Below are 24,468 nucleotides of genomic sequence, written 5' to 3'. Positions count from 1 at the left end.
TTGCTGTGCAAAAGCTTTGTATTTTGATGTAGTCCTAATAGTTTATTTTGCTTTCGTTTGCCTTGCCTTACAAGTGTCATTTTTATGGAACAGAATTGAGCTTTTGTCCAACACTTACCTACATTAGTTTATTATCTTTAACCAGCATTTTTTTTTCTTTCATAGGAAGAAAGAGATTAACTTTGGAAGCCCAGTATTTCCCTTTAAATATAGAAAATCTTTGTATATTTTATTTTGTATATTTTATTTATTTATTTATTTTAAATTTATTCATTTGAGGCACAGAGATACAGAGAGAGAGAGCGCATGAGCAGGGGGAGAGGCAGAGGGACAGGGGGAAGCAGGCTCCCCGCTGAGCCAGGGGCCCGATGTGGGGCTCGATCCCGGGACCCTGGGATCATGACCTGAGCCAAAGGCAGACGCTTAACCATCTGAGCCACTCAGGCGCCCCACATTCTCTTTGTATATTTTAGAACTACACTCCTTCTAAATTAGCTCATTGTAAATAGGATTTATCCCTTTGGCTTTTTTAAATTTTGCATTTTAAAAAATACACCAAGTAGATGGAGATGATTAAATCATCACCTGCTTGACACACAGGATGGTGTCTCTACTATTTCTTTAATATCTTTAATACTGTACCTATTTTATCTACCCTTCACTCCCCCCAACAAAGTAGGAACATTTTTCAAAAGAGCAAGCTGATCCTACCTTGAAATAGCCCACAAAATCATGGTGTTTAGAATTTGGAACAAATATTTCCCTAGAAGCAACATTTTGAAATTGAGAGATTAAGTCAGTCAGGTAACTGGTCAGGTAAGTTTTGAAATTAAAGCAACTGAAAACAATGAGTTGGGTTGGCGGGGAACATCTGATCACTGTACTATAATATTCTTTTCTCCGAGAAAATGCACTCTCTTCTTGCTGTAAGAGCTCCAAAAGGAGTTCACCTGTGACCTCTGCTATGGAGACCAGCGGCTTAGAAATACAAGTAAACTATAAGACAAAGACTGGGTAATTTGCTGGTAATTCCCTGCAATGTTATCATTTTGAGTTCATAATATGAGAAATCAGCATACTTTCCCATTTGGTTTTCAGACTCTTTGCATAAGGTTGATCAGGATCACACTTATTTTACCTTTTCAGTGTTTGAACCTATTTCATCTGTAATGACATAAGATTTAGGTTCCGTGGAAGCTATAGTTGCTCTTCACTCTATATAGTGGTTTATGAAATCTTCATACATAATATATATTTCTTTTAAAGAATTTTATTTATTTGACAGAGAGAGAGACAGTAGGAGAGGGAACCCAAGCAGGGGGAGGGGCAGAGGGAGAAGCAGGCTTCCCGCTGAGCAGGGAGCCCGATGTGGGACTCAGTCCCGGGACCCTGGGACCATGACCTGAGCCGAAGGCAGACGCTTAACGACTGAGCCACCCAGGCGCCCCAGCAATGATCCATTTTATAATTTGAACACTTGTCCTTTCAGGTTTTCATCCTTTCAAAAATGAGTGCATAGAGGGTCAGAAGAATAGAATTTGAAAGGCAAGGGCTTTAAAATCAGGGAGTTTATTCAAATTCCAACTCAAATGTAGGAATTCAGGCCAATTTCTTAACTTTTCCGAGTCTCTCTTTCTTTCTGCCTGTGAAATAATAAGATCACTTTGAAGAGGCATTTACCACTGCAGTCTTCGACAGTGATGTTTATGTTTCTTTCTTCATTTGTCCCCATCAGTAAACAAAAGCATCCTCTGCCCTACAGGGCAGACCAAAACCACAGAATCACCCTGATTCCCCTTGGTTCCCTCAGTGTGTGAAACCCAGTCCACCAAAACATATCCTCAGTGCATCTCCTTTTCCTCACCTCCTGGGCATTCTGTGCAAACCCAAACTACCGCCTTCTGTACCTAGACCACTGGCTGGTGTTCCCTCAGTTCCGTCTTCACATAGCAGGTGGAGAAACCTTTTTAAACAACCTTATTCAGGTACTACAGTCTTAATCCCTGTTAGTTACCTCATTCAGATCCAATCCCTTCAGTGACTTATGAGTTTCAATGTCTCTGCTCTTCCTCATCACCTAATGCTCCCTTATGCTATCCCCACACTTACTCCTTATTCTTGTTTTTGTTCCTTGCCTCAAGGCCCTGGCACAGAATATTTCCACCACACGGAATGGTCTTTCTTAGATCTTCTCATGGTTCACTTCTCATTTCTGAGTTTCATTATCTTGGCTTCAAAGAGGTCTTCCCTAACCAGTTTATAAAGTACACCTTACCCAACACATGTCATTCTTTAAAATATCCACCTCTCTCACATTCCTTACAGCAGCCCTTAATAACTAAAGTTGGTTTCCTGATTTGGTTACCATTGAGTTATTGTCAACTGCCATCAGTATCATCTGCCCAGTACAAATAAGAAATAAAGGATCATGAAGGCAAGTGTTGAGTTAGTCTTGTTTGTGTTGTATATGCAACACCCGGAACAGTGCTCAGCACTGATTGGGCACTCAGTATATAAGTATGGAAATCATAGGCACTAGTAATTTTCCATAAATACGTGTGTGTGTGTGTTTCCAGGTAACTGTACTCCTTGTTATGAAGGATACAAAGTCGATCAGACAACCTTTTGGCACAAAAGAGGAGATAAAGGTGTATTGGACAAACTTACAAGTAGGAGCACAGAGAGGTGTAGATAAAGCAGGGTGGGGGGGGGGGTGACAGAGTTGTGCTTTTCCTAAGTGGAACGTGCTGCACGGAGTATACCATTTACTCTGGTCTTCAGTGGTTTAAAATTTCATGGGCAAATGTCAAGTTAATTTTGAAACAATTACTGGATCAGTGGTAACTGAGGCAGGAAATAGTTTTACTATGAGTAGGATGACTTATTCCTTAAGTGCCCCTAAGGTTTGTATATATAGTCTAAGGGAGCCCAAGCCCAACTAAATGTCGAGTGAAGCTTTCATGTTTTGTAGGATTAATTCACAATACTTAATGGTCTGGCATATTGTAAAACACAGAAACTTTTTCTCACTCTCTTGTTTGAAATGAGCATTCTGTTTAGTTAGGCTTTGCAAATCTCTTGATGGGACGTAAATTACAGTTAGAGCAGAAACTGGAATTCTATGGAACACACTCTATTCTAGCACTTAAGCACTTATTTGTAGTCAAATTACTTTTATTTCCTTTTATCCTCCACACAGAAGTAACTTTTCCCAGGTATTGTTAGAGAATTAATTAGTTTCCACTAATTAATTAGTTTCCATTATTGCTTTAATAACTCTGTTGCACCTCAGAGTTACTCATTGTAGTGGTGTGGACCTTGTTTGCCAAGTGCAATACAATAGCCTTTGTTTGAATAGAATTCTTCCGTTGATGTCAGTTAACTAATGTGGTTTTTAAATGCCTACCTTGTGAGCCACTTTGGACCCAAGGCCCTATAGGCACTCCCAAGAGTAGACTACTAGGGTGCTACGTTCAAAAACTTTAAAATCTAGTTGCGAAGAAAAGAGTAACTTGTAAGACCGTCTAAAATTGATTGCAACATAGCCGTAGCAACTTCTTTCTAGAAATGTCTCCTGAGGAAAGGGAAACAAGAATAAAAATAAACTATTGGGACTTCATCAAGATAAAAAGCTTCTGCACAGCAAAGGAAACCATCAACAAAACTAAGAGGCCACTACGGAATGGGAAAAGAGATTTACAAATCACATATCTGAAAAAGGGCTAGTACCCAAAATATGAAAAGAACTTATAAAATTCAACACCCAAAGCATGAATAATCCAATTAAAAAATGGGCGGAAGACATTTTTCCAAAGAAGACATCCAGATGGCCAACAGACACATGAAAAGATGCTCAACATCACTCATCATCAGGGAAATGCAAATCAAAACCACAATGAGATACCACCTCACACCTGTCAGAATGGCCAAAATCAACAACACAAGAAACGACAGGGCTCCCCTTTCTCCTTGTTGGCAAACAAGGAGAAAGGGGAGCCCTCATGCACTGTTGGTAGGAATGCAAGCTGGTGCAGCCACTCTGGAAAACAGTATGGAGGTGCCTTAAAAGGGTAAAAATAGAACTAGCCTAGGATCCAGCAATTGCACTACCAGGTATTTACCCAAAGGAGACAGAAATACTAAGTCAAGGGGATACAAGCACCTTGATGTTTATAGCAGCATTATTTACAATACCCAAATCATGGAAACAGCCCCCATGTCCATAGACTGATGAATGATGATGAATGAATAAAGAAGTGATATCTATACACAATGGAATGTGATTTCACTCATATGTGGAATTTAATAAACAAAACAAATGAGCATGGGGGAGAAAAAGAAAGGAAAACCAAGAAACAGACTCTTAACTTTTGAGAACACACGGATGGTCAGCAGAGGGGAGGTGGGGGGGGAATGAGTGAAATCGGTGCTGGGGATGAAGGAGGGCACTTGTTTTATAAGCATGGTGTGATGTATGGAAGTGTTGAATCATTATATTGTACATCTGAAATTAATATTACACTGTATGCTAACTAACAGGAATGTAAATACAAACTTAAGGGGGCACCTGGGTGGTTCAGTCGGTTAAGCAGCTGCCTTCAGGTCAGGTCATTATCTCAGGGTCCTGGGATCGAGTCTCAAGGTGGGCTCCCTGCTCAGTGGGGAGCCTGCTTCTCCCTCTCCCTCTGCCTCTCCCCCTGCTTGTGCTCTCTCTCTCTGTGTCAAGTAAATAAATAAATAAAATCTTTAAATACAAACTTAACAAAATAAAATGAATGCAATATTTAATTAAGCTTTCACCATCTGTAGCATGAATAATGAGTGAGAGGAAAGGCCTGGGGTAAACGATAGCAGAGTTCCACAGAGCTCCACTGTCAGAGTCCCACTGAATCAGAAGTTTGCACGTTTATCATCATTCCAGACCGTCTACTCTTGGTTATTTTGTTTCCAAATCCGAATAGTCCTTTGGTTTTCAGGGGCTCCTCTTAAACCATAAATAATTACAAGAATGGCAACATTCAACAGTCAACGTGTATGGAGCGTCTAGGGGGAATGGGAAGGGGCAGACTGAGGATGAGAGACCAAGTCGCTGAGGAGTGATTGGTGAATTTCAACTCGATATGACCATATGTTTCATCATTTAATCTTAAGTGTTATCTTCCAAAATAGATTTCATGTTGAGGAAACAGGCTCAGAGAAGGGTAAGTACTTGCACCAGATAGCTCAGCTCAGAATTGGTGGAGACAGAATTTTCGGCTCCGCTCTCTAAAGGTACTCTCTGCAGCATCATATAACCCTATTGGATTGAAAAAAATCTGTAACAACAATATAATACAAAGAAGGGTTTTTGCAGGTATTTTGGGGGAGATTTGAATATTTTCTATTAATTAGTTTTTCTTACTGAATGATTTACTCCAGTGAGCCTAAGAATAATCCATGATAGAATGGGTCTTTTTAGCCAAGTACAGTATAAAATTATAATAACATCTGCATTTGATAAAACTTATGGTCCGTGTCTTCAAAAAGTTCTCGCCCTGCGGTGGGATACAGATAAATGTTATCAATTATAAAACCCAGAGTGTCAACGGTAAAATTCAAGAGATGAATTTTTTTTCATGATCATTCTCTCCTTCATTGACACTGAAATTCTTTCATTAAAGAGCAGTTTGTTAAGCAAAATAAAGCTGAGAGGATTAAAACAGGATTATGCTCCTGTGTACCATTTATAAAAGAATAATATTTAATAGCTAATTCATGTTGTTAAGACATTTTGGTGAAGTTATACAATACTCTAACAATCTGTTTCCCATGTAGATCTAATTTGCATACATTTTCTCAAGGGATACCAATTTGTTGCTTTGCTTCATTTATTCAAAAACTAAAAAAAATAGTTCTAATATTGCCTACAAATGACTGAGATTTATATAAGGGAACTTCGTAATGCCTGTGTCATACACATATTTGCCCACTTTCTGGAAATCCCTCTGTAGTCATTTACTTACTACATATGCCACAGAATACCTAGGAAGATTCAGAACCATATGTATATCTAAAGAGAAGTCTGGAGAGGAAAAAAAAAGAATACAATATATTTTTAAATGAAAAATTGATTTATCAATGCTCTGATCATCCATCCTTTAGCTTTTACACTATCCAATATGTTAGCCACCTGTAGCTACTGAGCATTTGCAGTGTCGGCTAGTCCCAATTGAGATGTACTATAAGTGTAAAATACCAGATTTCAAAGACTTAGAACATAATACACACCCACCCCCCCCGACACACACACAGCATCTCATGAATATTTTATATTGATTACATGTTTAAATATTTTGGACACTATGGTTTAAAGAAAATGTATATTAAAATTTCAGGGGCACCTGGGTGGCTCAGTTGGTTAAGCATCCAACTCTTGGTTTCAGCTCAGGTCATGATCTCATGGGTCCTGAGGATCGAGCCCTGCTCCAGGCTCCATGCTCAGCAGGGAGTCTGCTTGAAGATTCTCTCCCTCCCCCCACTCATGTGTGTGCTCATTCTCTCTCTCTCTCTAAAATAAATAAATCTTTAAAAAAATTCATCTGTTTACGTTTTTTTTCTCTTTTAATATGATTGCTGGAAAAGTTAAGATTATACATATGACTCACATTCTATTTCTACCGGACAGAAATTTTGTAGCTTACGAGGCACACCCCTTCCTAAACCTTGATACTGATTCTTACTGCCTGTAACCTTGGAATTAAAGCCTATGGCATGGAAAACAAAGCAGGTGAGGTTATAACTATGGCCAGGTCATCTTAGCTCACTCAACACAGTCACTATCTACCTGTCATCCATCAGGAAATGCAAAGATGGAAAAAGAGAGAGCTTCTTCTGTCCGTCTGAATTCCTAGGTAAGACAAGCATCCATTTAACATTAATTCAAGACATGATGAGTAATGAGTTCTAAAAGACAAAGCGTCTCATGGCTTCAAGACAGAGGAGGGAAGACACCTAATTTTATTAAGGATTTAAGGAGAAAGAATTTGGTTAGAAGACCAGGCTCTCCGGAGTGAATAGCATAAGCACCCTGAACAGTGGGAAAGGAAAGGTGTCACTCAGCTAAGAGTGAGTATCCAGCTGACCCAGAACAGAGACATAAAAAGCAAGTAGAAAAGACAGGTTGATGTTTGAATTGTGGATGCCTTGGATGCCAGGGTGGCAAATTATTTATCTTGTTAGCTTATGGAGAACCACTGAAGACTTTTAGACCTTCCAGAACTGTAGTTTTGGAAAGTTAGTATAAAATGACGGCTGTTGGATTCAGATTGGAAGAAACTAATGAGGAAACTAATTACTGCTATAGCTGTTTGGGCAAAAGGTAATGAGGACCCATAGTAGTAAGATATTGGAATGAGGACAGAAGGAAGAAGTGGACATCAGAGGTATGCCTGAGATGTGTTGTTATCTTGAGGCCAACAATGGACATGTTCCATAATAGCAGGTCACCCTCACTTGTGTACGTGTACCGGAAAAAGAAGTAAGATCAATGCACGCAGTAAGTCTACAGAGGGATGGGCTTTAACTTTAGCATCATTTAGAGACCACAAAAAGTGTTTCCCCTCATGATGACAACCACCGTAGTCCCGCTGATTGCTGGAGGAATGGTCTGTACTGCCAATCCCACATGGAAATATAATGGCCATCTCAAGGGAGTCATGAAAGTTTGTCTTGGGCTCTTTGGACAGTAACAGAAATGGGTCAAGCTAGACATGAGAATCGGTCCATGTCGCATGACAAAATGGCTCCCTACAATGTGAAGGCAGGGCAAAGAAAGCAAAAGTGTCCAGGGGTTTGGTTCCCAGCCTTTGGGTCCAAATAAGCAATGAATTGTTGGATTGAAAACTTGTTCTTTGTTTCTTTGTAAGGTGGTCTGAGATGGTGGGTGTGGGGGTGTGGAGGGGGCGATGTGTGTTGGCCAAAGCAATGGCACAATTTCCTTTTTCTTCTCCCTTCATATCTAATGAAGCTTTCTAAAGTATAATCTTTCTTAAGCTGTGCTAAAGCCTCTCAAGAAAAGTCATTCTGTCCCTGCTTAGTTCAGAGTTATAAGTTGTTAAAAATAACTCTAAGAATCTCTGAGCACATGGGGCACCTGGGTGGCTCAGTCCGTTGAGTGTCCGAATCTTGATTTTGGCTGAGGTCATGATCTCATGGGTCATGGGATGGAGCACCCCCGCCCCCCCTGCCCCAGGGCTCTGCGCTCAGTGGGGAGTCTGCTCAAGATTCTCTCCCTCTGTCCCTCCTCCCACTTGAGCACACACATGCTCTCTCTCTAAAGTAAATAAATCTTTAAAAAAAAAAAAAAGAATCTCTGAGCACAGGTTTATAAAGAAAGTAATTTTCTTACTCATAATGGATAGTATTTGTGCTATTTTCCCCACATTATGTTCATATTCTTTAAACGATTTAAATATTAGTAACAAAGTAGAGATAGTGGATGATATATATTCCTAATCTTAGGGGAATTCAATGAATATATTTAAATTTCTAGCACCTGTTTCAGGCATGAGGAAAAGGATGTACCTATGGTCCCTTTTCCTCAACTTACATCATTATTCATGTCTCGAGATAGACTAAGTATTTCTCAAGAGAAATATAGTCATTGAGGTGTGGCGTGTTTTATGACTCTCATATGGGTATGAGAGTCAGCTCTTCGATTAATTCACAAACTCTGCCCCCAAATCACTGAAAAGGTTCTCACTTTGTCCTTCAATGCTCATTTCATAAGTCTTTGCTTTCAGAGGTCTCCTTTTTGTCATCAGAGTGATGTAGGAGCTGCTTTCTCCTAATTAGAAAATTTCTGTAATTTAACTCCACTTCTAACCAATATAAAAACCATGCGCTTCATTTCCAGAAGGAAAAAAAATGAAGAATGGAACTGCAGCAAGGGAATTTTCCTGAAGGAAATCTGTAATGAATAGCAGCAGTTTGAATCTTCCTGAAGGTGTATTTATGTAGTTTGCGAAAAGCCAATGACCCATTTCAAACACTGAATCCTCACTCTGTGTCAGGAATTTAGCTCTTTGTCCAAAGCCATGCGTACATTATAATGAGTCCATAGAGAGTCCCTATTTCTATGGTAATCCTTGCCTTATACGGAAAGATAAAGTAGGGAAGCTTTGGAGACCCTTCCCTGCCATCAAATTCCAATACATTAATCTTCAAAAATTATGTATAATATTTGTAAAGTACTGCTCTAGTATGAAATAGCATGCAGTTTCGAGTAATGAAATTACTATCACGTAGTAGATTTATGCATACATAGCTTGTTTTTTATTTAAATACTAATGAACTGGCAGCTTGGTACAGAGAAGTGGCCTTGAATAAGTTGGATGTACTAATCCTGGCTCCAGAAACCTTTGGGTTCGATCCAGACAAGTTGTACGACATTTCTGAGCCTCAGTCCCAGGTGAAAAATGGGGTGATAATACATTCTACTTCACAGAATGACTTTTGAGGATTGCTTGAGAGACCACAGACCACCCAGGAGCGTCCCCATTAACTGTTAAGGCTCTTCACGTGTCATCCTAACAGGACACAATATATAGGGATTCATACAGACCCAGAACATTTGCTGTAATTATTCCTTTATATATGATTCTTGTCCTGTTGTAATTTCCCAAGGTAATCATTACTAGGCACGATGACTCAGAGATGGTGATCAACTTAAGTGCAAAGTTCATTGGTCGTATCATGGAGGGACTACTTCTTGACGAACTTAACGGAGACTAGAACATGTTCATTCATTCATTTTTTGATTTCAAGTGGGTGCTACCCACTGCTTGAAGCGTTGAGTATACAGGGTACATGCTCCTTAGCATCATACTTTGGTTTTCGTGCATCTTGGAAAGCACTGTTGCCCACTCGTTTGGCTTAATTCTACTCATTCCATCTGTCCCTCTGGGTCAGAGCATCTTGAAACTTATTCTAGAGCAGAGATTTGGAAATTTAAGGATCACCTGCAGTTTAAAATGCTATTTCCTGAGTCCTGGTTCTGGAGATAAGGATTCAAGTTCTGAGCTAGGGACCAGGATATAGTCTGTACAGTCCTGTGCTCAGAAGGTTCTGACCAGCAAGCTAGTCTACATCTGTACTCCCTGGTTTTTCTCAAGGTATTTATATCCAAAGTATTCTCATATAAGTGGGTTTTAGTATTTTTAACGAGGGGTACTGCTTATAGGATTTATATGTGATTTCTTCTTGGGGAAAAAAAAATCTTGCTGTAATCAGACTTTGTAAAGAACGTATGTAACACTATTTGAGAAAAGTAACGAAGGGTTGAAATTCAAGTGCTCAGCTCTATAGTGGTTGGTTAGTAAGAAGGTAATCAGAAAATCCGCCCCTTTTTCTGTGCCATCCAAGCTGCAGCTCAACTAAACAGATATATGAGTTGAACTTTCAGTCAGGGGACTAAGAAATCTATAACATCAGGTGTATCAATCATCTTTTGATAGTAGCTCGAGAATATAGTTATTTCCCTTTGTTCCCAATGATGCTATGAATATTGTAGATGTACACGACTTTTGAATAAATTCTAAATTGCAGTTTTATAGAAGTGTTTTGGTTGGTGGTGTTAGGTATGTGAGGTATGAACATATGAACTCAATCTGAGATCATCTAGTTGAGCTGTTTTGTCTCAGAACCCTCCCTTGCTATTCAGCTATAAAGGGATGATATTCTTCTGGTGAGTTGCTAACTGGATATTCATGAAGTGGGGTACCCTGTCAGCGTGTCAGTCAACTGTCAAGAATGTGTTAATCATCTGCTATGTACTTATCGCTTTTCTAGCTACTGCTGGTGAGGGTGCCAAGAAAGACAAGACAAAATAAACCCCACACCTCTCCTAGGAGGTCAGCTTCCGTAGCCAAAGGTATGAGTTACCTAGAGGGAAAATGAATCGTATTGCAATATGTAACAAAAAGAATAATATGACACTTTATTCCGGGTTATTTGTAGTAGAAAATGGGCATTTATGAGGCTGGGCACCCTGCCTTTCTTTTTCCCTTTGGAAATACTATTGTACATTCAAGTGCAAAACTTGGAGTCAAGAAATCAGAATGATGGTTAAGTCACAAAGGGAGAAAAAAAATGTTATCATTCACCCTAAGAAGAGAAAATTGTAGAACTTGGAGTTACTGCCTTTGAATTCAAGAAAGACATTTTCTAGGAGTCAGAATGTTGTAGCCTTGTGAGCTGTCCTTGGAATTACTCAGAAATGGGATGAGGTGAAGATTGCGGAGGATCGGTTTGGGTGCAGCCCTGCTTCTGATGGGGGAGAGCAGGTCAGATACCTTCTCGAAGCCGTGAAGTGCTCTGTGTGTTTGCAGTTTTTGTTTTTCCTTCTGTTCCGTGGTGACCAGATCAATGTAGCCATGACTGATTTTGAGAAATGATTTTATTTTTAGCATCTGTCCCAAACACACTCAGGAGGTCAAACTGTAAATCCAGATGTTAGTAGGAGAGCAGAAAAACCTCGGTCAGCAATGAGCTTTCCTTCTGGGTGTTCTCCTTTCAGAAACGAGGAAGTCCAGGCTGGGGAGGCTATCCCCCATCACCCTTTCTACTCAGAGGATACGTGCCAAATGTGGACCCAGAACTGAAGTCTTAGGACCCTCTGGCTAATTTCCTTTCCACTCCACATGGCATCTGTTGTGATGTCACAAGTCATCTAAAGAGGACATTATTGTTCTTTTTACTTTCATACATTCTCCACACATTTAGGTTGTGAAGAGAATATTCAATTCCAGTGAAGAAAATTGTTCTGTCACCACGAAAAAAGGTTCCTCTTTTGACACAGATTTCCTTGCCAGAAAATAATGGCTTAGCATAAAAATGCTGCCCTTGTTTCATGAATTAGTAAAATCAGTTCTCTCTCTAGTACCGTTCAGCCATTCTGTCTGTCGGCACTCTGGTTGTGAAGCTGATGTCTAAAGCCACAAAGGTTTATAGAGAGTGGCCCCGTGGATTAACTGTAGGGCTGATTTTGCAGCTGGTGAGCTCTAGGTAATTGTGTTTGTCTTCAGTTCCCCTCCAGTAACCCAAAGTATAGACATGAGGGCGGGGAGTGGCATGAACTCCCCAGTATGAAGTAGAGAAGGGAAAAGGAAATGAGGTGTCTTGGTTCACTTTTTCTAAACTTTATTCAAACTTCCTCTGGGCCAAACAGTGATAGGTATTGGGTGTGTGGACCCATGTAATTGCCAGCCCTGAAATAACTGGGTGTGTACTGGATATTGATTTTTTAAAATTGAGAATGACGGATGGTTTGACAATAGTGAACGTGCATGGGTGTTATCCAAGTACACAGAAGGGACAGTGAAAAACTTGCCTGAACTGTTTTGACGAATAGCTAGGAATTATCAGGCAAAAGTATTGTGTGTGTGGTGGGGGGGGGGGGGGGGCGGGGAGAGTCGTTGTATTGAAGTTCTAAGAAAAGAGAGGACATCCGCAGCCCTGTGTCAGAAAACTTGTCGGTTACTAATAGGTTTCGGTTCATTCATGGAATATTTCTATACTGCCACTAATCAAAGCCCCTCACCTAATAGAACCTATCAAGAAATTCAAGATCAGTTCTGTCATTGGACAGAAGAAAACCCCTGTAAGTTAACTAGCACGTTTGAAAGATTAGACGTTGGGTATTTGAGGATCTTCTCATAATATGCTTCTACTCAGTAAATATCCATTAAGCAGCGACTAGTTTTAGTGCTTTGTTAGAAGTAAAGGAAACAAAAGAGAGTGAGTGAGTCTTCATCAGGCCTGCAGAAAGTGGTTCAGACTGGTAAAGGAGATAAGGTTGCACCTGATAACAAAGTTTGTACAGGATTGTAATGTCCAAACCAGAGGCAGTCTGCAAGGGGTGGTTATAAAGCCTCTTTCAGTAAAAATTCATCTGACATCAACTTTCCTTCCCCTTTGAATATTTCAATACACCGTCGTACCAAAAGCCTGATTTTCAATTAGAAAAAAAAACAAAACAGATCCAGAAATGTCCACTTATGAGAAACATTTCCGCTTTTGTGATTAGGGAGCCCAGTAATTAAATATGCCCAGGAAAGCTGTATTAGATTGCATTGCATTGGGTCAGGTACATGCTTTCATTTCACACCTAATGGCCCATTTTAAGATCATAAGCAAATTGAAAAACAGCAGCTCAACTACCTCTACTCCCCCTATTAGGGGACAAAAATGCATTCCAGGGAAGCTTCCAATTTGCCTTGCTAATTTTGATTAGTGTAGTATGAGCCACTGGACAGTTCTAGCAGGAGGCTAGTCTACAAAGAAACATTATTTCTCTTGCTGAAAACTCTTGAGAAACTCTTGGAAAGGGACTCAAACCGGGAAAAACTGAACAGAGACTTTTTCTCATCTGATTGAAGTTAGAGATGAGGTAAAAGAAGGTTTTCTTGTTGCCTTTTCTCTATCAAGAATTGCTGTAAAGATTAAATGATGAGATGAACCAGGAGTAAAGCCTTCAAACCGTTGCTTTTGAACAGTGTGTTGAGGAGCTGCGGTTAATGAAACACGTTGTTCGCGCCTGCCATGATGGACAGGTGGGGTCGACCAGTTCTCTCCCCGTTTCTGGGTATTTAATCAGTCAGCAGGCTAGAAGGTAAGAGTCTTTGGGAGCAGGGACCAAGTGCTTCTCCACCATAGCTCAGACCTACTCGCTGTTTCATTGTGTCACGATCAATACCTACCTATTGTCAAGGCCAGTGTGAGGCCCATCTCCTGCCTGCCCGAATGATCGAATAGAGTTCTAGGAGAGGATTCTGTCTCCAGGACTAGCCAAGAACAGCAGGTATCATACGTTTGCATTAGATCCAGGCTACCTCCCTTTCCTCCCAGCCCAGATTGTATTTAACTTGGCATATCAGTGCACATGGAGTTTGGGAATTGCTGCCATTTTTTTTTTTTTCTTGAAAAGAGCACTCTCTCTTTTTTTTTTTTTTTTGGTAATTAACCTTGACTAACATTCAGCTCAAATTGCCTGTGTAGCATGCTTCATGAAGGAAACGTGCATTTTTCCATAGGATCCTCGCAAGTGTTGCAAAATAAATTTCAGACAGGACAATTTGGATACAGCTACTTGGAAAAGTGGCAGTTATTTTTGTCCTAAAGTGTGACTGCTTTGCTCCTCAAAAATGAACTTTCTCCAGTTTAATATTAAGTCATCACGATCAAGGGGCACCTGGGTAGCTCAGTCAGTGAAGCGTCTGACTCTCGGTTTCGGCTCAGGACATGATAATGTATTCCTCATATACAGGGCAGATCGCTTTCAAAAGAAATGCTGATTTTATTTAAGAAGGTAATACCCTATATTGAGGCCAAAACTGGCCCCCATTCCCGGTTCCAAATGATCAGTGATAATTAGTTATTGAGTATTTGCTTTCTCATATCTTAGGTGGGGTTAGCTGCAATCACCTTTGCATACAGGTGGTCAAGTTGGAATTGAAATTAGTGGTGAATGGACAGAACTGAGTGAGAAAACTGACCCAGCTCTAGACTGACCCCTGAGAAAGAGGCTCTCCAAATTACCAGAGGTGGGGAAAAACTTGGGCTTGATTGGAAGGTTTGGTGTGGTTATGTCACTGATCCTCAAATTTCAGTGTATGTATCAGTCTCCTGTAGATCTTGTTGTAATGCAGATCTGGGGGCGCCTGGGTGGCTTAATCCATTATGTGTCCGACTCTTGGTTTTGGCTCAGGTCATGAGCTCAGGGTCGTGAGATCGAGCCCCGAGATGGGCTCCGTGCTCGGTGCAGCATCTTCTTGGGATTCTCTTTCTCCCTCTCCCCCTGCCCCTCCCCCCCCACTCACGCTCTCTCTCTAAAATAAATAAATCTTTTTAAAAAGTGCAGATCTGGTTCAGTAGTATATTGGTTTCCCACAGCTGCCGCAACAATTGCCACCAACTGGGTGGCTTAAAACATTAGAAGCTGGTTCCGTCACCGTTCTTGAGGCAACAAGTGCAGTATCACTTTCACCGGGCTGGGATCCCGATGTTATTTGGGTTGCACTCTGTCTGGAGGCTCTGTGGGAGGAATCTGCTCCTTGTCTTCCAGCTTCTGGTGGCTGCGAGCATTCCTTGTGGTGTCTCTGTTCCTATCGCCTTCTCTTCTGTATATGTCATCTCCCTCTTCCTCCCTCTTCTAAGGGTACTTGTGATCGGATTTGGAGCCCATCCAGATAATCCAGTATAATCCCCAAATCTTTATCCTATCTGCAAAAACTTTCCCAGGTGAGGGAATATTTATATGTTCTAGGGATTAGGACATGGACATATATTTGAGAGCCATTATCAACCTACCAAAGTGAGTCTGGGTGGGCATTAAGATTCAGAATTTCTAACAGATGCCCAGATGGTGTTTTGATGCTGCTGGTCGGTGCATAACACTTAATTGACAAATGGCTGGATTATCAGTCTGCAAAGTTGAGTGTGTTGTATCTGGTTCAGAGCAGAACTGTGCTCACAGAGATATAGAAACGTAGCAAGGGACAGAGGGGATGGGGTGAAACGTCTAGGAGATGGAGTGACCAAGAATCAGGACAGTTATTTGGACATCAAACATTCTTCCAGAGAGGTAGCCCGGAGCTCTGCTTCCAGAGGCAAAACTGGAGTCTTAGGAACCAAGCCAGGAGCTCCGTTCCTTAAAGTGGGCAAACAAGAAACTTAGTGGGCAGACAGAGGGCCTGGACACTAGTTTATGTCAACAAGTTTAGTGCCAGATTCTGCCAGCTGGTTTACCTCAGCCTCCTGCCAACATGGCCAGTGCTGATTATGAAACTAGCTAGTGTTGTGTGGATGCATGGCTTTCAAACTGCTGACTGAGTAGATTTGGAATAGGGCTCTGAAATCTCCATTTTTAGCCAACAACTTAAATGATTTACATGCAGTTGGTCAGGGAGCCGTCTTGGAAAGTATAATTCAACATGGTGACGTCATCAGAAGCTACCAATTTATTTTCATTTGAGTTAGACAAACTTAGGGTGATATTGCATGTTACCAGGGGGAAAAATGGCACCAAAAAGAAGTCTGTTTCCTCGCTAAAGACATGTGACATCTGACTCTTGAGCATGTTCTGCAGGTGGCTATTAAGTCTGGAAACAGTTGAATATACATAATAAACACTGTGTTAATATTACATCATAATACATGTCATAGTCAATATGTTGTCCCATATTATGAATGCGTTGTTCAGCACAATGTGCACATACTTCCAGTGTTCAGGACACATCCGCTGCATTTCCGTTCATCTTCGCACATGCATGTGTGAGATGTTCCCTCAGGTGGTGTGTTCCGTCAGATTTCACTAAGACAAAACAAAACAAACAAAACAAAACAAAACACCTGTACCGTTCGCTTCATCCCCATTGCCAACTCATCCAGTCCCGTTCTGCAAATTATCATTCAGCCACTCCAAGGCCACTCTGGCGAAAATGAGTGGTTGTCATGCTGTTGACACCACCAGGTGACTTCATCTACCTCGTAATCACCTAAATGGACAGATGTGGATGTTTTCGACTTCAAGTTTGTTCTGTAGAGTAAATATGGAGCTGGAGTAACTACAGGACTGCCTTGGCCTCTTGCTGTCCTCAGTCAAAAGGGCATGGCTGTGGAATTATAAAACTTGGATTGGAAAAAGAATAAAAATGTTGGCTGATCTTATTCTTAACAACCTTGTAGTTTTAAAATGATTTGGTGTTATGAGATGAGGCCATAGTCTTGAATGTGTGAAAATGGAGTCACATAGATCCCATAAACCTACATTAATTTTGGCAAGTGGTTTTTCATAAAAGATCTGACTTCTCTCCCTTCTATTTAATTCTCCCCGGACGCCCCTGGCCAGGTCAAATTCACCAATTTCCTATTCTTATGGCAACACATTTGTCTGCCGTTAGTACTTACGCCATATCCTTTACTTGTCACTGTTTGACTGATTTCTGTTTCTTTGCTAGGGTATGATTTTTTTTTTTACCCCTAGCACCAAGCATAATATTTGGCATGAAGCCGCTACTCTGAACATAACCGAGTAAGTGGATTTCCAAAAAAAAAAAAACAACAAAACACAATTTCAATCCAGAAACTTTTGCCGGTGATACCATCTCCTCTTAACCATTCCTGATCGTCTGCCTGTGTGGCCTACCGCAATCATGATGGGTCTTAGGAACCCATTTTTCTATGAAAAGTAATCTGGAACAGAAGAAGAACAAGGGGCGTGATAATTTTAAATTATGTTGACTCCGTGGTCCTTCAGTAGCTCTGCAGGCAGGCGTTTGGGAAGGGTGCAGGGAGCAAACACACACCTGAGCCCCTGCTCATGTTCTCGTCCCTCCTTCCCCTTCAAACAGCTCAGTCCCGTCTCCACCTATAATTTTGATCCAGATCTTTGCTTTTCGGTAGATGCATGGGATATTTTTAAGGTATTCAAGGTAGTGTCCAATAAAGTCGTTTTTCTACCACTTGGCTATTCTGAACCATGTTCTCTCCGTTTTCCAAGCTGGAAATACCATTTAGAGCAATAAGTGGGTGATTTGAAAAGCTAGTGGAAGGATAAAATAAAAGCAAACATCACCAACTGGTTTTTTAAATTGCTTCTCCAATGTCCTTTTACAAAAGACACTGTGAAGTCCCATCCAAGTTGAATTAATGAATTTAATGAAGCTGACTAGCAGGGGTGAGTGCTATTCCAACCACATTACCAGACTCCAGCAACTAACCTCGCTGCTTGGGGTATGTGGTGTATGAAAAAAAGGACTGTTTATACGGTTGGACTGATTATCTAGTTTGTCTGCCGGTGGAAAGAGCATTGTCCCCTGATCAAGCTTGCGGTGAATCAGCCTCCTTTAATGGGACTTACCTTGGCCTATGAAAACTGTGATTTTTAAATTTCTTTTCAAAATCACTATTACCCTAGCTGGTATATGGTTTCTTGTTTGCTGGAAGACTAAGATAACCTTTCAGAGGTCAAAGCAAATCCCAATTGTATTTGTAAGGATGGAATCAAAAGCATGTATCACTGCACGCTCCTTTTGAGAATTACTCTTTAATTCATTATTAGGAAACCATGTACCACATGTGTCCAAGTTTGCAAATGTTTGTGTGAGGTCTCATCGCAGCCGTTACCAATCACATGAGGTTCTAGCATCACCCTTGACAACTTCCTGTGGTTATTCCAGCTCTCGAGGACCCATTTATGTAAGTGTCATCAAGAGCAGTATTCGCAAGGTGAGGGAATGATCTGTTTTGATTAACAAATGGAATATTTGAGAGTTCTGTATTATGGCCAATCCCTTGGTGTATCTCAAGTCTCTTCCTAACTCTGTTTTTAAATGGTACTGAATGGAGTTTCTGGGTGGTAGACTGTCAGTTTTTCCAGTGGAAAAGAGTGACAGAGAAGTTCACAATTTACTTTTCAAAAGCTTTCTCTACAGATGTTTGCCAATCTCTCAGGCTCCTGGGGCAAGAAAATCAATAATGGGTACACACACAAGAAGGTACAAGGGTCTGTAGCAGTATGTGTGACCTTCCAGAAAGTAATGCAGGTGTAAGAATTGTGTTTGAACATAGAATGGAAAAGATATATATCAAAAGATACATATTTTTATGTAGAGACATATATTATTTATTTTATGAAGATATATACATATTTATTTATTTTATTGCTATATATCCAATGAATCATTCTGCCGTTCCTCAAAAGACTAGGGTTTTATAGAAGACCCATGTGGAACAAAAATAGAAATGGAAATCCTCAAAAATTAGATTTCTCCAAAATTGCTTTATAAAACTATTTAGCTATATGAGAGAACAATAGTAAAGTTCATGGAAGAACGAGAAAAAGATACGCCCCTCAAGTCTTCATAGGCACATGTCTTATGCTAATGATAATAACTTGAATTGCTATAACTCAAAAGAAAACATAAAAACCTGAGCTTAGGGAATTGCCCAGGCCTTAAATCAGAGAGGCCAGCCCTGGTCATTTTTTGTTGACTTTGGGTCAAGTATTATGGTACCTCCAAGGTTACAAAAACAGTGTCTACTTTGTATGAGCTTACCATTTGGAGCTCCCATCTACCCACATTTAATAACTATACTGAAAACTGCCTTTGGCAAGAAGCTGTATCTTCACTTCTCTCCCCTTTTTCTCACCTTGCCTCTGATTTTTATTTGGTCAGTCACTCAATAAGCGTTGACCACATGTGTTCTTATTTTGTTTTAACTCACTGGGCTTCGATAAAAGATTAAATGGTCCCAGCCTGGATGATGCTTAAATGGAACATTAAGTGCTCTATAGCACTTACGTGACATTGAAGTCAATAAGGATTGATTTGGAGCGTTTTGGTAGTTGACCAAAAGGGGAGGTGGCCAGTTGGGATACTATGTACATCTATTTCTCCAAATACAGTCTTTGGCCAAATGGGAAAGCACTGTGCATTTGACTGGGGACGCGGGAGGAGGAGGAAGGGGCCAGCTGAAAGGGTTCTTGCCTTGCGTGTGTTGAGAGTTGAAATAAAGAGGGCACCTGGGTGGCTCAGTCACTTAAGCATCTGCCTTCGGCTCAGGTCATGATCTCAGGGTCCTGGGATCGAGTCCCACGTCAGGCTTGCTGCTCAGGGGGGGCATTTGCTTCTCCCTCTCCCTCTGCCTGCCCCTCCCCTATGCTCGTGCTCTCTCTCTCAAAAATAAATAAATAAAATCTTGGGGAAAAAAAAGAGAAAGAAAGAATAAAATGTTTGCTCTAAGATAGTAAGCCAGGTGAAGCATAGTTCCAGAGACTTAAAGGAGTTTGGGCGGTTTTCCCTTGAAAGGGATTATGATTGGTTTTCCCTTGAAAGGGATTATGACTGGCTCACTAGCTTCATTTCTTCCACATTTGCTCGATTTCCACGAGTTTCAGGATGGCATGAATGAAAGGGATGAATGGTTTCTAGAGCGAAGGTTGTCAGTCGTGGGTGATCTGGTTACCATCCTCTCCCCGAGAAAACATTTGACTATATATGGAGACATTTTTGGTTGTCACACCTGGAGGTGGAGGTGGGAGGCTGCGATTTGTGTCTATTGGCAGAGACCAGGGATGATGCTAAAGATCCTATAATGTATGGGACCAGCACTTGTAACAAGGAATGAACTAATGTAAAATGTCAATCGTGCCAGTGTTGAGAAACCTTGTTCTAGACCCATTCTCCTCGGATCTTTCCAGACAACGCAATTTGACTACTTTTTACTCTGCTTCTTTTTTTTTTTTTTTAATTAATTTATTTATTTTAGAGAGAGAGAGAGAGTGTGTGTGAGCAGGAGGGCAGAGCAAGAGAAAAAATCTCCAGCAGACTCCCTGCCGAGCATGAAGCGCACTGCAGGGCTGATCCCAGGACCCAGACGTCATGACCTGTGCTGAAACCAAGAGTCGGAGGTTCGACCCACAGAGCCACCTGGGCGCCCCACTCTGTTTTTGACTTAAGAGTTTTCATCATCCAGAAAGGATCAAATTATTAGTACTGATGAACTAATTTTGGCCCCACTGATTATTATTAGTTGTGTCAAAACTGTAATCCTGCCTGCTTGCCACAGCAAGTTAGGTGTTTGTTAGGAGAGTCGCCTGAGAAAATGTTTTGTTCTCATGAAGCGGAGAACACAAATCCTGATTAAAACAGGGTAAAAATTAAACCTTTGGTCTCTGCAGATATATATATATATATTTTTTTTAACAGATTTTTTTCCGCAGATATATTTTTATAATAGTCTCTTACTATTATAACCCTCTGGCTATTTTAATGCACACTTGTTTTTATAAAGCCATATTTTGGTTGCTATAACAACTTGATGTAGCTCTTGATGAGCTCTTCTTGCCTTAATGTTGCTTTTAAAAAGTTGAGGTTGCTATGACTACAAAATCCTGCTTTATTTCCAGCAAGCTTTCTTCCCTCTTGTGATTTTGCTTTCAAAACATGTGTGTGTACATATGTGTGTGTGTACTCCTAACATGCCTTATAGGAGTCTACCGTGTAGTCAAACCAATGTCTAAAATCTCTCGAGGCAAGACGGCAATTCATTTATTTAAGTGTGTACTGTTATTCTTTTCTTTGTTAAGATATCTATCTATCTATCTTAGCGAGAGAGCAGGGGGAGGAGCAGAAGGAGAGGAACAAGCAAACTCCACTCAGTGCGGAACCTGACTCGGGGCTCGATCCCACGACCCTGAGATCATGACCTGAGCCAAAATCAAGAGTCAGACGCTTAACCGACTGAACCATCCAGGCACCCCAAGTGTGTGCTGTTATTCTTAAACTGATTTTCATAATGTTGGATGACCTCAGATTACAGAAGCTCTTTCCGATTTCAGATTAGATTACAGCTCAATGACAGGCTCTCCATCTTTTTTTCATGATTTACTTATCATGTCCTCCATTTTATAACCTCTCCCTGTTTTCAATGGCCTTTGGTGGGTTGTTTGAACTTGAAGCATGTGAAAGCATGTGGTGTCTTAATATGTTTGTGATTGTGGATGGAATCTATTTTACAACATTGCCAAGTATGGTCTCCTTTATATCATAGATGACAATAAAATTTCCATCACTAAGAGTTCCTCTCATTCAAATTTTGAAAACATGAAAACTAAGGGCTGGAAGTTAGGACACTTTGATTCTGTTATTAACTCGGTCACAGTTAGCAATATGAGCACTTGCGAGCTAGTTTCTCTCTCCAGAGGAGTGTTATCAAATACAAATAACACATGGCCATATAGATAAGTTAACATTTTCTAGCAGCCAAGTTAAAAAAGTAAAAAGAAAGAAAGTTACATTTAATAATTACTATCTACCCCCAGTATATCCAAAATATTGTCATTTCAGTCTGTAAATTTTTCCATCATCTTGGAAATTTGGGGGTATTTTATACTTGTATACGTGTCACTTTGGATGGACCAGCCACATTTCAAGTGCTCAGTAGTCACACGTGATTGGTGGCTACCATATTGGATGCATTTAGCTTTAACTTCATTAAATTTGGTCACACAATAACATTTCTTGTCTATTGGTCACTTACTATGGTCCAGGTCCTTCGTGAAATCTTACAAATGTATAGGTGATTGGGGAAACTCTTAGTTTATGACAGAGAGAGGGAGAAAGAGAGAGAGAGAGAGAGATCATGAACTAGAGAGAAGGAAGAGCAAGAGAGGGAGGGAGAAGGGAACGAAGGAAAAGGAAACAAGTTCTCTTTTAAGTCGTTTCCAGCTATTAATGTGCTACAATCCATAATCTGATTCTATTTTATTATAATGAAGAAATATCGGTGTAAGCTAGGCAGTTCCCCACTACTTTGGTGTGACTTCTTCACAATTCCATCCCCAACCTTTTGAGGAATACTTGGGACAGATTAAGCGCTCCCCATACATTTATTGAATTGGATCTCCTTTCCTGTCAAAAGACATGACTGGACCCAAATGAAAGAATGTTACTGTCAAGGGGAAAATTTAATTAAGTTGAAAAGTCCAACCATACGTGCATATTTTAGGAAAGTGAAGAGAAGGGGAGTAACGGTCTAAAACGAAGGGACATCATGTAAATGACCACTGTTCTCGCTCTGTATGCTGTTTTTCCTGTGGTTTGCACGTTACTGTCTATAAGTAATCAAGGAGAAGCACATGATCGCCTTAAATTGTTTTGGCGCCATGCTGAAGGTGACGTTGGCAGGACATCACTGATGTGTCCACATCTCTTATCACATTGCTGCTTCTATTGCTCTCCTGCCTCTTCTCATTTGGAAGAAGCCAAATCAAAGTGAGCCATGTGACTCTTGTAGCCTGTGCCGTGAAGGAAGTTTCTGTTTTCTTTCTAACCAGGTGTCATTTTTTATCACCATTATTTTAGAAATAAAGTGGCTGATTGGGTGTTTTGTTTTGTTTTGTTTTTTTAAGCCGAGCCATTTTGCCTGGAATGCAGGGGTTTGGATGATCTAATCTGATTGGGAAATAAGAGAACAGTGTTACAATTTGAGCCGATTTCCAAATCAGGTTGCAGATGGTAATCTGAGTTGTGAATTAAAATGTTTGATGCTGACAGCTCTTCGTTTTACAAAACATTTCAACTAGCTCCATCATTTGTCACAGATTTTTTTTTTCTTTTTTACCTCTTTCCAGTAATGTAACGTAATGTCTGGCATTTCCTATCTCTTTGGCCTTTATAAATTGGAATTATATTCAACACTTTTCCCTTTCAGAGTTTAAGATGTGAGATGATTTTAGAATCCTTGCTATAGTCAGAATGCCACAGTGAGCAATGTTTCTGCATTAGCCGAGGGCTTTGCTCAACACAAACATTAGGATATACTTGCAGTGGGAACAGCCTTAGGTTTCTGTGATCATATCATTTCTCTCCACATTGGTCAATGAACTATTGCTACCTTGAGAGGATTTGTTTACACACAACACTAAATTATAATGTAGGCCATCACTGGGCACTGAAAAAAATGGCCCAGAAACCCTTCAAGTTATTCACCATAGACTCATGTTTATCTGTAGAAGGTGTCCATTGTCCATTTTTCTTTCTTTCTGTGATTTTTTTTTCTTGATTATTCTTATTCTTACTGGAAAATAGGGAGAGAAGATGAATTAGGTTAGCTTTGCTCTGGCCAATCGACACTAGTTAAAAGTTGGAGACAGAGGAGATGATCGTTTCCTTTTTTGTTCCTGGGTAGAATTTAAAAAATGTGGAGTGCCTTGGGCAAAACATTCTTTTAAAGGCTGCTTATAACTCTTGGGCTGAAAGAATTCAGATGTTTTAACTCAATAGACAAGAAGACACACTTAGAAACATGGAATTTCAGAGGTGGAGGGGAATTTGAAATCCACTAGTTCAGTAATTTTCACACTTTTTTTCTGATAAGGTCTTTGATGTGATGACAGAGAGGGGCCTGCAGGGAGGGAGCTGAGATCGGAGAAGGCCTCCTGGAAGAGGTTTGTACGTGGCCCCTGTTGTCTTCGCGATCGCCTCAGTTACTAGGGAGGCTGTCATTTTGGGATGGCACCGTGCAAAGAACACTGGATTATAAATCAAAGATCTGGGTGCCAGCCCCAATTCTGTGTCCCTTCTGAGACACTCAGTATTGTGTGTCTCTGAAATGAGAGGCATCATATCTACACAGGATTAAGAAGACTTCATCTCTGCCTTTTTCCCCCCAGCCTCTCAACCGTTCTCCCTCCCATATTACTTTCCAGAACCCTGTTTGCCGTTACAACTGAATTTGTTTCTTTTCTCAAGGTATTTCAAGACTTTAAAAGGACTGTGGTTCTCTTGGCCTGGACCTTTCAGATTCGTTTTTTTTGTTTTTTGTTGTTGTTGTTTTTTTTTAATAGCATCTGAAATCACTAATTCCCATTTGAACATTTCTTTGATTCTTTCTTACAGAGGGAGAGGTGAGTTGGTTTGGTTTCAT

At 40.5% G+C, this 24,468-nt stretch overlaps 1 protein-coding gene across 2 annotated transcripts in view; it reads left to right on the top strand.

Moving 5' to 3' along the window:
• Positions 1-24,468, top strand: part of PRKG1 (protein kinase cGMP-dependent 1) — a 1,248,815-nt gene that overhangs the window by 567,129 nt on the left and 657,218 nt on the right. The gene's annotated exons all lie outside the window — the stretch shown is intronic.

This window comes from Zalophus californianus, chromosome 15, assembly GCF_009762305.2.
Source record: "Zalophus californianus isolate mZalCal1 chromosome 15, mZalCal1.pri.v2, whole genome shotgun sequence".
Classification (NCBI taxonomy): domain Eukaryota; kingdom Metazoa; phylum Chordata; class Mammalia; order Carnivora; family Otariidae; genus Zalophus; species Zalophus californianus.
The sequence above is the reverse complement of the archived record's forward strand: the minus strand, read 5'-3'. Positions and strand labels throughout refer to the sequence as shown.